This window comes from Lemur catta, chromosome 7 (assembly GCF_020740605.2).
Source record: "Lemur catta isolate mLemCat1 chromosome 7, mLemCat1.pri, whole genome shotgun sequence".
Taxonomy (NCBI): Eukaryota; Metazoa; Chordata; class Mammalia; order Primates; family Lemuridae; genus Lemur; species Lemur catta.
In genome coordinates this window covers 67,849,733-67,864,191 of record NC_059134.1, presented here as the reverse complement: position 1 = coordinate 67,864,191, position 14,459 = coordinate 67,849,733, and the positions used below count along the sequence as shown (strand labels likewise).

The 14,459-nt window shown below is 44.6% G+C and overlaps 1 protein-coding gene across 4 annotated transcripts in view; it reads right to left on the bottom strand.

The window, feature by feature from the left end:
- The window catches only part of TEAD1 (TEA domain transcription factor 1), a 240,853-nt gene extending 237,897 nt beyond the window's left edge, over positions 1–2,956 (bottom strand). For 3 of the 4 annotated variants that reach the window (XM_045557552.1, XM_045557553.1, XM_045557554.1), the window contains exon 1: positions 2,809–2,956. The gene's annotated coding sequence lies outside the window, so the exon portion shown is untranslated. Of the gene's footprint in view, positions 1–2,034; positions 2,047–2,808 lie in introns of those variants that run through there. The other variant, XM_045557555.1, reaches the window with a different exon arrangement.
- Positions 2,957–14,459: the final 11,503 nt, after the last annotated feature.

Here is a 14,459-nt window from a genome sequence, read left to right as displayed (position 1 = left end):
ATGCCCTCATACTTGCTACTCTGTATTGTCAGAAACAACAAAACTCAAAATTGTTTATAAATTGCTGAAGCTCAAGCAGGAAAAAACTCGAACATTTTTTTTCTTTTGAGTTATCTGTCCTTTTTCTAAATCAAAGGAAACGCCAGTCTCCAAAGTTGAGTACATAAATTGTAATTCTTGCTGTATAAAGCAAATAGGGGGAGAGAGAGGAAATGAGAAGGGGAGGAGGAAGCTGACCCCCCCAGACTGCCCTCCCAAACCCGCCCTTATGTATAATTAGCTTGCTGCTGGGCCTAGGCACATATTGTACCACAATGCAAGGAAAAGCCTCTCAGTGAGAAATTCATTTCAGTCTGGCTCAAACTAAGCTAGGATGTCCTCCCTCTTTAAATTAAATTTCATTAAGTATATGTCGTGGTGAGTCCTCGTTTTTGTTTAGGGAAAAGGAAAGAAAAAAAAAAAACCCTCCAACAATCTCTCAGGCATGTTCCCTGGAGTTCATTACTTCATAAAGAATCACACAGAGGAGGAATTTACACACAGATTGTTCCTTATAATTTTTTTTCTTATTGTCAAGGCAAAGAGTCACATTGGCTTTGTTTCAAACGTGTTAAAAAAATTCTAATATTCCCCCTAAAAATGCGGATCAAATAATACCACTAAAGTAAAAATAAAATGGTCTACTTTGGCACTTTTACACCATCAGCTAGAACCGGTAACAGATACAGCTTATCAGTTCATTTTTTTATACCAACAATAAATAAAAGAACTGTAAACTGTTTAAAATCTGAAACCTGAGAATTCAACACAGAATTACACATACAAAGAAATACTAAACAAAAATATCTGTGACCATTTATGGAAATAGTGAGATTAGAAAAGTAAGCCTTTCCCCCCAAAATAATCAACAATTCAAAAGCTCACTGTTGACAAAGTTTCAACTAATCCATTTGTCTTTCCCAAGTCACTTTGTAATTAGTTCTACTATTTTATTTCCTTCTAAAAGAGGAAAGATTCTTACCAATGTTGTTTCTAAGTCTGGCCCCTAAAAGCATTCAGATGTGCTTAGGCCCAAGGATCCTGCTATTTACAGGGCACAAACCCAACTGTGAAAGGATGAAGCACCCTGCATAGCCTGAACTGTTCTGCAACTTCTGCCTCTGAGTATCCTGGCAGAGAAGCCCCCACCATAAGAGACCAGCGAGATTCACTGCAGGCTGCAGAGAAAGGAGCCCAAGCCCGGCTCTCACAATGCAGTGGATCACTCCTCCCTTAAGGGAGGGATGTGTCTAAGCAGGTAACCACTGCAAGCACCCAGCACATCCCAAGCAATCAGACCTCCCAGACTTCAAAAAATAATCAAGGTGGACGACAGAGAGACAGAAACTTGGGATTGTCGTTAACTGACAGTGTTTTGCTCCTTTGCAATACCTGTAGTGTTTTTATTTTTCTTTTTTACGATTTTGAAATCTGACAGGCTTTACTTTGCAGATCAGGGCTCCTTCCAAGGCACTGTTTTTAAACATAGCCTTTTTACATTCCCTGCTCCGGGAACATCATCTGTCTGTGTTTCCAGGGCTCACGAAGGTAAATTTTTATTTCTGCAAATCACAGGAAGCCACTTGCTTCTAAGAACTTAACAAGCCTCCTGAGAAACGCTGGTGGCTGGTATTTCATTGTTTCATAAATATTTTTATACAGTGACACCATTCAACTTTAAATGAATCTTTAAAAAGAAAGACAAAAACCAAAGACAATTCTGATCTGGATTTTATTTTCCGGGAGAAAGATAAGGGAGGTGTGAGCTCCTCATTATTTTTGACTCATTAAATATGTTGCTTTGGTTTTTTAAAAATACAAACGTATTTTTTTAAGGAAACTCATAGAAGTTGAACTTTCTTTAAAGTGGGCCTCTGGACTTTTGGAAACAAGTGCTGCTGCTACGAACAAAGAATGGAAGTGTACCCTGATTTTCTCCCCTCCTGGGGATCACTTCTTTTCCAATAAACAAACAAATCTCCCAGTATTTCCTACCGAAGGGAAGTTTTCCAGGGAGAGTCTCCTCCTGGGTTTGGTGGTAACAGCGACTCAGTCCTTTTTGGACACAATGTTTCTGCTGACTCCTGAAAATTTTCCACTTGAATGTGCAATGAAGCGGCGGCGGCAGCAACAGTCCTGGAGAAGCGGCAAAGACGACCGTTCCCTCTTTCATCTTTGGGAAGAAGGAGCGAAACCCCCGCCAGCGACACTACTCGGCGCAGACCCCGGGCCGGCCTCGGGGGGCCCCGGCGCCGGGGGGCGGCCGGGGGCCGGCGGGGGAGGGGGTCGGGCCGGCTCCAGGCTCCGAGGCGGCGGCGGTGGTGGCGGCTCTCCCCGCCCGCGCTCGCTCCGAACTTCTGGCTCCCCGGAGCACCGCGGGAAAAGCGCCCGAGGGTGCATGCGTGTGCGCGCGTGCGGGCAGCGGAGAGGGGGTGCGCGGGGGGCGCGGCGGGGGGCGCGGCGGGGCCGGCCGGGCGCCTCCGGGGCCGCCGCCGGGGGCAGCCTGTTGCCGCGCGGGCTCCCAGCGCGCGGCCCAACTTGGCGTCCCAGCAACTCGCGCGGCGGCGCCCGGCCGCTCACCTCGGAGGGGGCGCGGGGAGGCGGGTGCGGGGGCCCGGCCACGGCCCTCCGCGTGCCCGCCAGTCGGCCTCACACAAAGCACAGCCCGCAGAGAAAGAGCCGCCCGCGCGGGACGCGCTGCCCGGCCCCCGCCGCCCGCCGCCCCGTGCGCTCCCCGCACCCCTGCATCCGCCCCGCGCGCCAACTTACCTTGGCCGAGGGAGCCGCCGCTGCGCCCAGCGAGTGCGAGGCAAACTTCGGCGCCGCTTCCCCCGCCCTCAGTTCGGTGCCCGGCTCCTTCCCCGGCTCCCGATCCCGGGGCTGGGCCACCCCACCCCTGCCTAGCACCGCTCCTGCCCCGGGCCGGCTGGGCGCGCTGGGCTACTGCCCGCGCTCTGGGCAAAGGTGGAGGGGGTGGGGGGCGTCACTGCATGGCCTGTCCCCCGACGCGCCGCCCCGGGCCCGGGCCCCGCCGCGCGGAATGGCCCGCAGGGTGGAAGCGAGTCTGCAAAGTGCTTGGTGGGCGCCCGCGGCGGGCGGCGGGGCCGCGGCGGCGGCTGCAGAGGCTCGGCTCGGCTCGGGCGGCGCGGCGCGGCGCGAGCGATGCTAAGAATGTTCGGAATGAGGACAGGAATGAAATGAACGCCGGGACCGAACTCGCTCCGGAGGGGTGGGGCCTCGGTGACGTCATGCGGCCTGCCGCCCGGGACCGGGGGCGGGGCCTGCCGCCGCCGGTGACGTCATGGGGCTTCGGGGCGGGCCGGGCTCGGCCGCTTCGCTGTTAGGGCACCGTCTCCCCGCGGACGGGCGGCGGGGCGGAGTCTCGCGCCCACGGGGGAGCGCGGCGCGCGGGGGAGCCGCCCTCCCCCTCCCGGCGCGGGCTCCGGGCTTTGTCCCGAGCTGGGGCGGGGCGGACGCGAGCAGGGTGGCTCGGAGGTGCCTGCGCCCGCGCGGAGGGCTGTGGAAGCTTGGGTTTCTTCCCGGGAGCTGGCGCCGCGCCTGCCATGCCTCAGTTTCCCTAATCCGGGAAGCAGAAGCGCGGACAGCCGCCCTGAGTGCTCCCGGACTCGCGGAAGTGTGCAAGTGTGGCAAAGGGAAGTTTCTTTTCTGAACATTCAGGTGGTTTTTCCTCCAGTGCAGTGGACGCCTTCCCCGGCCAGAATCCCTGGCTGCCATTTCTTTCTCTTCCCTTTCACTTTTATGAAAGTTCGCAGCTCTCACTCAAGTGGAAGTCTGTCTTCCTGTTGGGAAGGGAAAACCTTTTGCATAGCAGAAAAGGATAATTACAGACTTCATCATAATCCAGCCGTGCTAGCACTGTCGTCTTCTCCAAGGCACTTAAACTAAGTTCGCTCATCCCTGCTGGTTCTAGTTTTCAAAAGTAATGGATCCGCTAAGAACTTCCAAAACTTTAAAATGCTCTATCCGGCAACTACTTTCTTTGTCTAGAAACTTCATTTCAGTAATAAAAGAGTGATTTTTAACCCTGGAGGTGACAACGCAAAAGTGACGTAGTAGACCCAGGCGGTAAATCAGAAAACAGGGGTAAAGTTGACCCACTGGGAACAGAACTGTCTAAAGTTTTAGATAAGTGTAATTTTCAATTTCACTGAAAGTGGCAAAGCAGTTCCTGCACAATGATCTCGTTCCTTCTGGGCACTTCACTTTTCCAGTTGGGGCCCCAGGGTAAATAATGGCACCCATTTTGTGCCCCAGGAATCGCTAAATATGGATAACTGAGGAAAATATAATGTAACTTTTACCAATGCAGGTTTAATTTAAATTTTTGTTGCGGTAATTGAAGAGTCAACATGCAGCTGTAAAAAAAATAATACAGAGAAATCCTTTGTTCACTTTACCGAGTTCTCCCCACTGGTAATGTCTTCCAAAACTGTAATAGAATATCACAATCAGAATATTGACATTGATACAATCCACTGATCTTGTTCAGATTTCCCAGTCTTGTACTCATTTGTGTTGTGCCTATATTTAGCTCTATACAATTTTGCCACCCGTGTTGGTATGCACCACCACAGTCAAGTGCAAGTGCACTTTATCTCTACATCCTAGGCAATAGTAAGGTAATACAGTGAGGTTTACAATAATAAACCCAGCCACTTTGGCACTGGTTTTTGGAAACATATTAGAAAACACATAATCGATTTGGCATTAAAACTGTGCTAGGCATATCTCTCTTCAAATATCATCTTCAGAAAGCACCAGATAAAGTTCAATGGCAATGCTAGCAGTTGGTTGAGTTTCTAAACTACCATTTGTTGGCCCAGTACACCTGGACATCTTTCAGACTAGCTGCTGTCTTACAGCCACCTTACAATATAGTGTCTCCCCATTCCTTACTGAATTAAGGAAAAATTCCTTGGCCTGGGATCCAAAGCTCTTCATAACATGCTGTGACTTCCTGACCAGTATTTTATCCATCTTCTCCCAACTACAAACACATGTATTGAGACTCATCTTTAAGACTTTTTCCTCCAGGAAGGCTGCTAAACTAGATATTTCTTCACTAGGACCATTGAAGCTCCTTGCTCCAGACACACTGCTTGTATTCTCTTAGTTACCAGCATGTTTGTTACTGGTGATGCCTACCTGTCTGAGCCCCTAAAAAGTGCACTGGAATTCATTCAGCTAAGTGTACCCTGCCTAGGACCTGCACAGAAATGGGAAGTGACTCTCATTGTCATCTCTCCACTTCAACTGTTCCACATGTTTTTTCACTCTCTCCAGCCACCATATATAGGACCTATGAGTTTAGGGCCCATGAGCTGTTCACCACCAGTGTCTGCGGGCAGGAACAGTAGCTGCCACCTGCTAAAATGACAGCAGCTACCATGTATTGCATCCATACTCAGCACTCAGCATTTTGCATTTGCCGTCTCAATTAATTTGTACAGCACCTGTGTAAGGTAGCAATTATTACCCCAATATATACTGATGAGGAACTGAGATGTAGGGAGATTATATGACTTGCTCATGGTCACATAACCAGGAGACAGTAAGGCCAGAACCTGAATTCCATCCGACTCATGTTTACAACCCATGTTCATAACCTCTGACCTCTACTGTCGACAAAGCTAAAATGAATATAAATCAAAGCAATAGGATGCCAGGCACTGTTTTAAATACTTTCCATGTATTACCTCATTTAAGCCCCACAGCTACCCTATGAGATAGGTACTGTTATTATTCTCATTTTATAGATGAACACATTGAGGACCAGAGAGGTGAAATAACTTGATTGGGGTCACATAACTAGTAAGTAGAGAGCAGGGATTCAAACCCAGACAGTTCAGCTCCAGAAGTCATGCTCTTAGCCTTCCACTCAGCTGCCCAAATGCAGCACTCACTACACTGAACGCAAAAAATCAACCACCTGCAGAGTGACCTGTCCTGAGAGGTAACAATCATGTGTATCGCTAATGATACAAGAGCGTGTGTTCCCCTCAAGTCTTAACAAGGAAGACAATAACTTGACAGGGATCCACTTAATGGTAACAAATCATGCTGAGACAACCTCTGAGTCAGCCTGAAGCTAGAAAGGAGAGCCAGTGGGTTAGAACTTACCTTTAGGAAGCACATGGCTCTGAAAGATACTGCTTTGGAAGACAACTAAAGATGTGTTAATAATAATGAGACAATTTGCCTCAATTCTAATTAGGTTGAGCACCTTTTGTTATAGGAGTATGAACTGGTACAACCACTTTGGAAAAGTCTAGTATTAGCTAGCAAAGTTGAAGATATGCATACTTGGTGACCCAGAATTCCATTCTTAGCAATACACACCCAAGAGAAATCCAGACATGAGCACCAGGACACAAATACAAGAATATTCACTGGGCATTTTTGTGATAAACCCCAAACAAGAAGGAACCCAATTCCCACTAATGGTAGAAAGGGTAAATGAATTGTGATAGCATCATACAACGGAATACCATACAGGGATGAAAATGAATGAACAACAGCTACATGCAACAACACGGATGAATCCTAAAAATACAAGATTGAGTAAAAGGAGTAGAAAGTAAAAGAATCCATATAGTATAATTGTGTTTATATAAAGTTCAAAAACAAGCAAAATTTAACAACATTGTTTAGGGATACACATTTAAAAAGAAGGGGAAAAAACTAGGTAGAACAGGAAGTAATTACCAATAAATCTGGGGTATCACTTATCACTAGAGGGAGGTGTTGTGATAAAAAAGGGAAACATGGGCAGGGGGTTCTGGACTGTTGGCAATGTTTTATTTTTGTCTGTATACATGAATGTTCACTATAATGATTTATTAAGCCATGTATTTGTTTTCAGCACTCTTTTCTACCTATCTGTTGTATTTCACAATTTTTTTTTAAAGTTAAAAGTCCATGTTAAAGAGAGCTGTCAATATTCAAATGTCTTCCATGTGCCAGGGGCTTCACTTGGTTGTGAGTCTCATTCCTTTTCATGTTTTCAGACTCCTTTCTGTATACATTGTTTTTTCTCTCTTCCAGATCTTCAACTTCACTGTATGCTGGATCCTTTCCATCGGCATTCAAACATGCACAATCTCTCTCCCATCTTAAAAACAACAACAAAAAATAACTTTCTATTGTTCTAACCTCAGCCTCAGCTACTGTTCTCTCTCCTTTTCACAGCAAAACTTGTGGAAGGAATTGTCTGGCCTCATTGCCTCTTGTTTATTTACCTCCTGCTTATTTCTCAACCCTCTCCAAATGAGCTTCTGCACCCATCACTGCATCAAAACAGTTGTTCTGGCCTTCATGACTCAGTGTAGCTAGTTCAATGGGCCTTTCGTCCACCCCATGTTACTTGGATTGTGCGACATTATTGACCACCACTCCCCGAGACAATCTACTCACTTTATTCCTATTTCTGTGGCTGTTTTATCTCATTTTGCTTAGCTGACCCATGCTCCTCTAGCTTAGCCATTACATTTCATAGTTCTGGATCCTAGGCTTTCTCCTAGGCTCACTCTAGATCCTGTCGCCAGCTAAGCTATTCACTGCATTGGTTTCTGTTACTATATGTTTGCTGTTGTCTTCCAAACATGCACATGTAATCCATATCTCTCTTTGGAACCACAGATCTGTATATCTAATCTCTTGCTTGATACCACCATCTGGGTATCTCAAGAGTATCTCAAACAACCTGTCCAAAATCATGATCTTCCACTACAAACATGATCCCCCTCAGATATTTTCCACCTCTGGGAAGTCACCAGAAACCTAGATGTCAGGCTTGATATACCCCTATCTGATGAACACCTTTCAAGAACATTCTATCATATTTGGAAAAAAAAGTCTTCCTGTAATGATCTAACCCTCCCCCCTCCCACCTTTTCAGACATCTTATATCTTTCCCTCCCAATTGTATGTTTCTCCCACACTAGATAACTTTTAATTCCTCCAATTTATCATTTTCCCACAAGGCCATTGTGTATGTTAGTATAGCTCCTTGGAAACCTTCTCCCCTCTTTAGCTAATTAATTCCTCTCCTTCTGTTATTAGCTCAAATGTTATTTCATTGAGCAAGTCTTTCCTGATTCTCCGGACTTTTATCTCCTGGTTTTCTATTGTATTAATTATCTAATGCTGGGTAACAAATCTCTCTAAAACTTAATGTTTTAAGATAGTAATAATCATTTATTATCTCTCACCGTTTTTGTGTTTGGGAATGGCATGGCGAGGTGGTGGTTCTGGCGTGTGGTCTCTCATGAGACCACAGTCAGATGTCAGCCAGGAATGCTGTTATCTGAAGGTATGACTGGGATTGGAGTTTCCACTTCAAGACTGCTCACTTGTGGGGCTGGCAAGTTGGTGTTGGCTGTTGATGAGAGATTCCTCTCTACATGGGCCTCTCCACATTTCCTGGGCTTCCTCCCATGTTGACTTGATTTCAAAGTCAAGCATTGGGGGTGGGGGGAAGAGAAAGAGACCGAGCAGAAGGAAGCTGTATCCTTCTGTATGAACCAGCTTCAGAAGCCACATAGCATCACCTGGGCCATGTTCTATTTGTTAGAAGTGAGTCAGTAAGATTGGTTCACATCCAATGCGGGGGTGTGGGGGAGGAATTAGATTCTACCTTTTAGAGAAAGAATGTCAAAAAATCTGCAGGTATATTTCAAACATCAGTTCACCTTTACTCTTCCTTCCTGGACTTATCACAGTCTGTAATTTTATATAACATATAATTATATTGTAAAGATATAGTATGTACTTGTATGATTATTTGATTAATGCCTACCTTCCTGCTATTGTTTGGATATGGTTTGTCCTTGTCAAAACTCATGTTGAAATTTAATTACCGACGTAACAATGTTGGGAGGTAGAACCTTAAGAGGTGGGGCCTGATGGAAGGTGTTTGGGTTATGGGAGTGGATACCTCATGAGTGGCTTGGTGCTGTTCTTGCAATAGTGAGTTCTTGCTCTCACTAGACTGGATTAGTTCCCAGAAGAGCAGGTTGCTATAAAACAAAGATGCTCTTCATGTTGGGCCCCTTCACACGTGTCTTTTTCTCCTTTGCGCTTCCACCATGTTGTGATGCAGCAGGAAAGCCCTCACCAGAAGCTAGCACCAGGCTCTTGAACTTCCCAGCCTGTAGAACTGTAAGCCAAATAAACCTCTTTTCTTTATAAAGTACCCAGCCATATGTATTCTGTTATAGCAACACAAAATGAACTTAGACACTTCCCATACTAAAACAAACCTTTTTAAAACAAGTATCCTATCTGCTTTGCACATCATTTTTTCCCTAATACCTAACATATTGCCTGGGACATCAGTGTGGAATAAATATGAATAAGTTATTAATTATATGTAACACCCACAACAATCCTTTAAGGCAGGGATTGTTCTTTCCATTTTACAGATGGCAAATGGAAAGTCAAAGGGTTGGATAACTTGTTCCAGGACCAAAATGTAAATCCATGTCTCTCTGATTCTAAGCCAAAACTATTTCTAGGACTTCAGACTCTCTGTGTGAACACAAAAGAGGAACAGGAGCTGCTTTGACCTCAGTGAAGTAGTCTCCTGTGTTTCCACATTTCCTCATCAGGTATTCTCGGAAGAGCTAATTATGTATCCCAGATATATGGATTTAAGGACAGGACTGTTCTTAAGGTGAAAGAATATTCAGAATCTAGTCATTAAAAAATTCTCCAAAATAGTTGGTCTTTGTGAGTTTGCTCATCATGAGCAAAGTGAAGAGAATATGGAATGTCTGAAAGTATAAACCTACTCATGGTGGGGTCACCCACAGCAATCACTGGGAAAACTATTTCCTTTCAACAGCAAAATCTGCTCTCTGACCCCATGCAGTCCTCTACTCCTGCAGAAGTTCTTATCTCTTTCCTCATTAAGGAGAAAGGGGCCATTCAATAGCTGTTCTGTTGAATGAGACCATTAGTCACTTGTAGCTATTTAAATTTAAATTAATTAAATTACATAAAACTTAAAAATGTAGTTCTTCAGTCATACTAGCCACATTTCAAGCACTCAGAAACCACAGGTGGCTAGTTGCTACCATATTGGAAAGTGCAAATATAGAATATTTCTATCATCACAGAAAATTCCACTGGATAGTGCTGCCAGAGAACCTAGGTAATCCTAGCCCCTGAAAATTTCAAGGTCATAGAGGAAGGCAACACAAAAGGCTGAAGTGTCTCCACCCTCTCTATGAATAAGAACTACCCAACAAAAAGCCCTGTAGGAAATGGTCCCTAATAATGGGGCTCTGGGTATGGAATCACCTCTGCAGGTCTGCGCTCTCATCAGGGTTTCTGCCTCTTCCCCATCTGTCCTCTGAGCTATCAGTCTCACGTTAAATAACCACCAGCACCCTCTAAACCAGACTGCTCATCACCTGCTGCCCTGAACCCACTGAGCCTCAGCCTAGCCCAGCACAACACATCTCTTACCCTCCTCCCTGCTTCAAACTAGTCCATCTCTGCACTTAGGTCAGTCTCCATTCCTCCTGTCTCAGAGTATATCATTTCCCCCCTTCTCAAAGCTAACCCTTCCCCCAACTTCTCCAACAACATATGTGTTCTGGACTCTCTGCCCCCTCACCTCACTGGAAAACTTGCTTCATTAACTATTCTATTATTTTCCATCTTTCCCTCTCCACTAGCACTGTTTCTTCAGCCTTCAAGTTTGCACAACGTCTCCAATGTTGTTAACAATTTTAACTGACCCTTTAGGGCCACCCTCCCATCTTCATTATTTTTCCCTCTACCAGTGGCTCTAGGGAGTTGTCTACCAAAAGACCCTACATCCTTATTTCCCACCTAGGGCCTGGTTCTCATCTGACTCAATTTCTTCCCATTTAATAAAATTTGTGCAGGCTATGCATTCAAGGCTCTCCACAACTGGTTCCTTCTTTAACTTCTTATCCATTTTTCTTTTCTTTCTTTCTTTTTTTTTTTTTTTTTTTGAGACAGAGTCTCACTCTGCTGCCCAGGCTAGAGTACCATGGCATCAACCTAGCTCACAGCAACCTCAAACTCCTGGCCTCAAGCAATCCTCCTGCCACAGCCTGCCGAGTAGCTGGGACTACGGGCATGTGTCACCATGCCCAGCTAATTTTTTTTCTATTTTACTTGCCCGGCTAATTTCTTTCTATTTTTAGTAGAGATGGGGTCTTGCTCTTGCTCATGTTGGTGTCGAACTCCTGACCTCAAGTGATCCTCCCACCTTGGCCTCCTGAGTGCTAGGATTACAGGTTTGAGCCACCACACCTGGCCTCTTATCCATTTTTCTCTTTGTCACCTTCTAGCCACACTTACCTTTGCACTCTCTACCATGAGTGTCTAAAGCTTTCCTGTCTTGGCATCTTTTTTTTTTTTTTTTTTAAGTCAGAGTCTCACTCTGCCCTGGGTTAGAGTGCCATGGCATCACCCTAGCTCACAGCAACCTCAAACTCCTGGACTCAAGTGATCCTACTGCCTCAGCCTCCTGAGTAGCTGAGACTACAGGCATGCGCCACCATGCCCAGCTAATTTTTTCTATATGTTTTTAGTTGGCCAGGTAATTTCTTTCTATTTTTAGTAGAGATGGGGTCTCACTCTTGCTCAGGCTGGTCTCGAACTCCTGACCTCAAGCAATCCTCCCGCCTCGGCCTCCCAGAGTGCTAGGATTACAGGCGTGAGCCACCGCGCCCGGCCTATCCTGGCATCTTTATTACAATTTTTTCTCTTGACATAAATACTTGCTTTAGGTACATCCTGTCCATCTTTGGAGGATGAGCTCAAGTCCCTGCTTCTTGATGAAGTCTCTCTGATGATAAAGCTCATCTCGCTCCTTGTTACCCTGGCTACCATCATTGCGTACAGACTGCCTGATGCTACCGTGTATTGCTGTATATATATTTATCTTCTCTCCCTAGTTGAATTCAGAGTGCTTCCCAGCGAGGAATTAGCACTCATATCTTTGCATTCTCCAGTGTTTTTAAGATGAAGAATTTTGCACATAGCAGCAGATACTCAAATATTGATTGCTTGACTGATACACTGACTTATCCCAACATCACTTCAAAAAGGAGCCAGTTGTAAACCATGCAGCAGTATTTTAAATAAACCTCCTGTAAGGAACGCTATGAAATAGAGACTGTCACAGCTATTGGCTGTGTAAATGCCCCAGGGATGAAGGGGGTGCACTAAAAAACAATACACCTCTTTGGAAGACTCTGGAATGACCTGTGTGAATGGGCACCTAGAACTACACACCAGGTAAGCAACACTGCTATTATTCATACATTTTGATGAGTGATTTAATCACTTGATTAAATTGGTGTCTGCCATGCTTCTCCACTGTGAAGTTACTCCATTTTTGTGTGTGTGATTAATAAGTAATTTATGAGGTGGTACTTTGATACCATATAACTATTCTGTGTGTTATCAAATTATCACTTCATTCATTTATTTTTTATATCATAGGAATGCTTAGACTCCTATTTTATTCAAGGGGTAATAATCCATTACTGTCATTATTTATTTTGATAATAAATCATTCCATAATTGGTCACTCAGAGCCCCTTCAACTGGCTTCTATGTTCTTTTGAAATGTTTCCATCATTTTCTGAGCACTTTGCAACTTTCTGGCACCAAAAATGTTCTAAGCACACTGGTACTTTCTTTGGCCAGCCCTTGAACCAGACATTTTCCCAAATAGACTTAGTTTCTTTTAGTGGAGAAAGGTTTTTAGAAGTCAAGATCTGGGTACAAGGTATACTCATTGCTCTTGGGATGCTGTTTATCTCAGTACATGTTAATGGACATACACACATATGTTTACATCTTTTTTTCTCTATTTATCTATATATTAACAACCATGAATTTATATTGGTACCTCCAATACCACCCAAACACCCTTGGATTCATTCTAGTTTTCTCCAACTCCCTTCTCCAACAGTGAGAAAACTGGCTCCCATTATTCTTAATATATTACTTGTTCAATCCTCTTATCATAATCAGTGCCTCTTTATCACTCCCCACCTCCGTCCCCTGACATGGATACCATCGTCACCCCTTTAGGTTCCAACACTCCACACCAGAGACATCTTTTTCTGGCAATATGGTAGATTAGATATCATTAATGACCCTTCGTATCAGTTTCTATTGATGTGTGACAAACCACCCCAATACTTAGTGGCTTAAAATAGCAATGATTTATTATTTCTCTCTATTCCGTGGGTTGGCTGGAAGGTTCTTCTGCTTGTCTCACCTGAGTTCCCTCATGCAGCTACATTCATTGGGTGGGCTGTGGGGAGAATGGCCATTCTCAGATGTCCTCACTGCCATGGCTGAGGTCTCAGCTAAGATGGCTGGGATGGCTCCATCTTTCTGCTCGACTGTGGTCTTTCATCTAGGACTTGTTCACATGATTCTGCAAGTTCTCCAGAAGAGCAAAACAAATGTTTCTTACACCACATTCTGCTGGTCAAAGCAAGTCATAGGCCAGCCCAGATTCAAGGGGTGGAGAAATTGACCCCATTTCTTGACTGCAAGAGCTGGAGCGACAAAGTCACATTGCAAAGGAGCACTGGCATGGGGAAACAATTCTCTGGGGGCCATTAGTGTAATCATTTACCATACTTTCCCAACTGAACAATAAAAAGACAATTTAAAATATTTTTTTTAAAAAAACACATGTTATTTTAGTTGTTTCTCTGAACTAAAGGAAACAGAAAGCAGAAAGAATCCACAGAGCCATAAATGATGTAAAAGCAGGAACCCTGAGAAAAGAGCAACCCCCAGAAAACCTTAAGGTTTTCTGCCCAACACTGGAGAATTGCAGCTCCTACCTTAATTCTCATGTGGTCCTTGGAGAACAGAAAGCAAAGCTGAAGTCTACCAAAAGCAAGGGATCAAGTATGAGACCCTCACATAAAGCTGGGATCCCACCTTCAGGGCAAGGTGAATGAGAAAAGCAAACACTGCAAAAAAAAAGGAGACAACAAGAAAAATGTGCATGCATATCCTTACCTGGGTGTTGGGTGTTAGGGAAAAGAATCATTTGAAAATTTGTAACCACAAACTGATCATCATGTGGGTTTAATGTTTTCTACAAGGAAAAATGCAAGCCAAGGATTATTTAAAGTGGTCCCTTGTTGTTAGGCCCCTAGTTGACTGAGAGACATAAATGTAAATCCTCTATGAAAGAATGCAAACTCAGTGCAGGCCTCCAAGAATTCCCACAGATAAAGTTCCAACAAAAATGAGTAATTCACTGTAAAACAAAGTCACAAAACGTACTACGAAGCAAGGCATCATCTGTGAGAACAAGCAGAAAAACAGAAAGCAAAAATAGATCCCTTAAAACCACAGATATTAGAATATAAGACACAGAC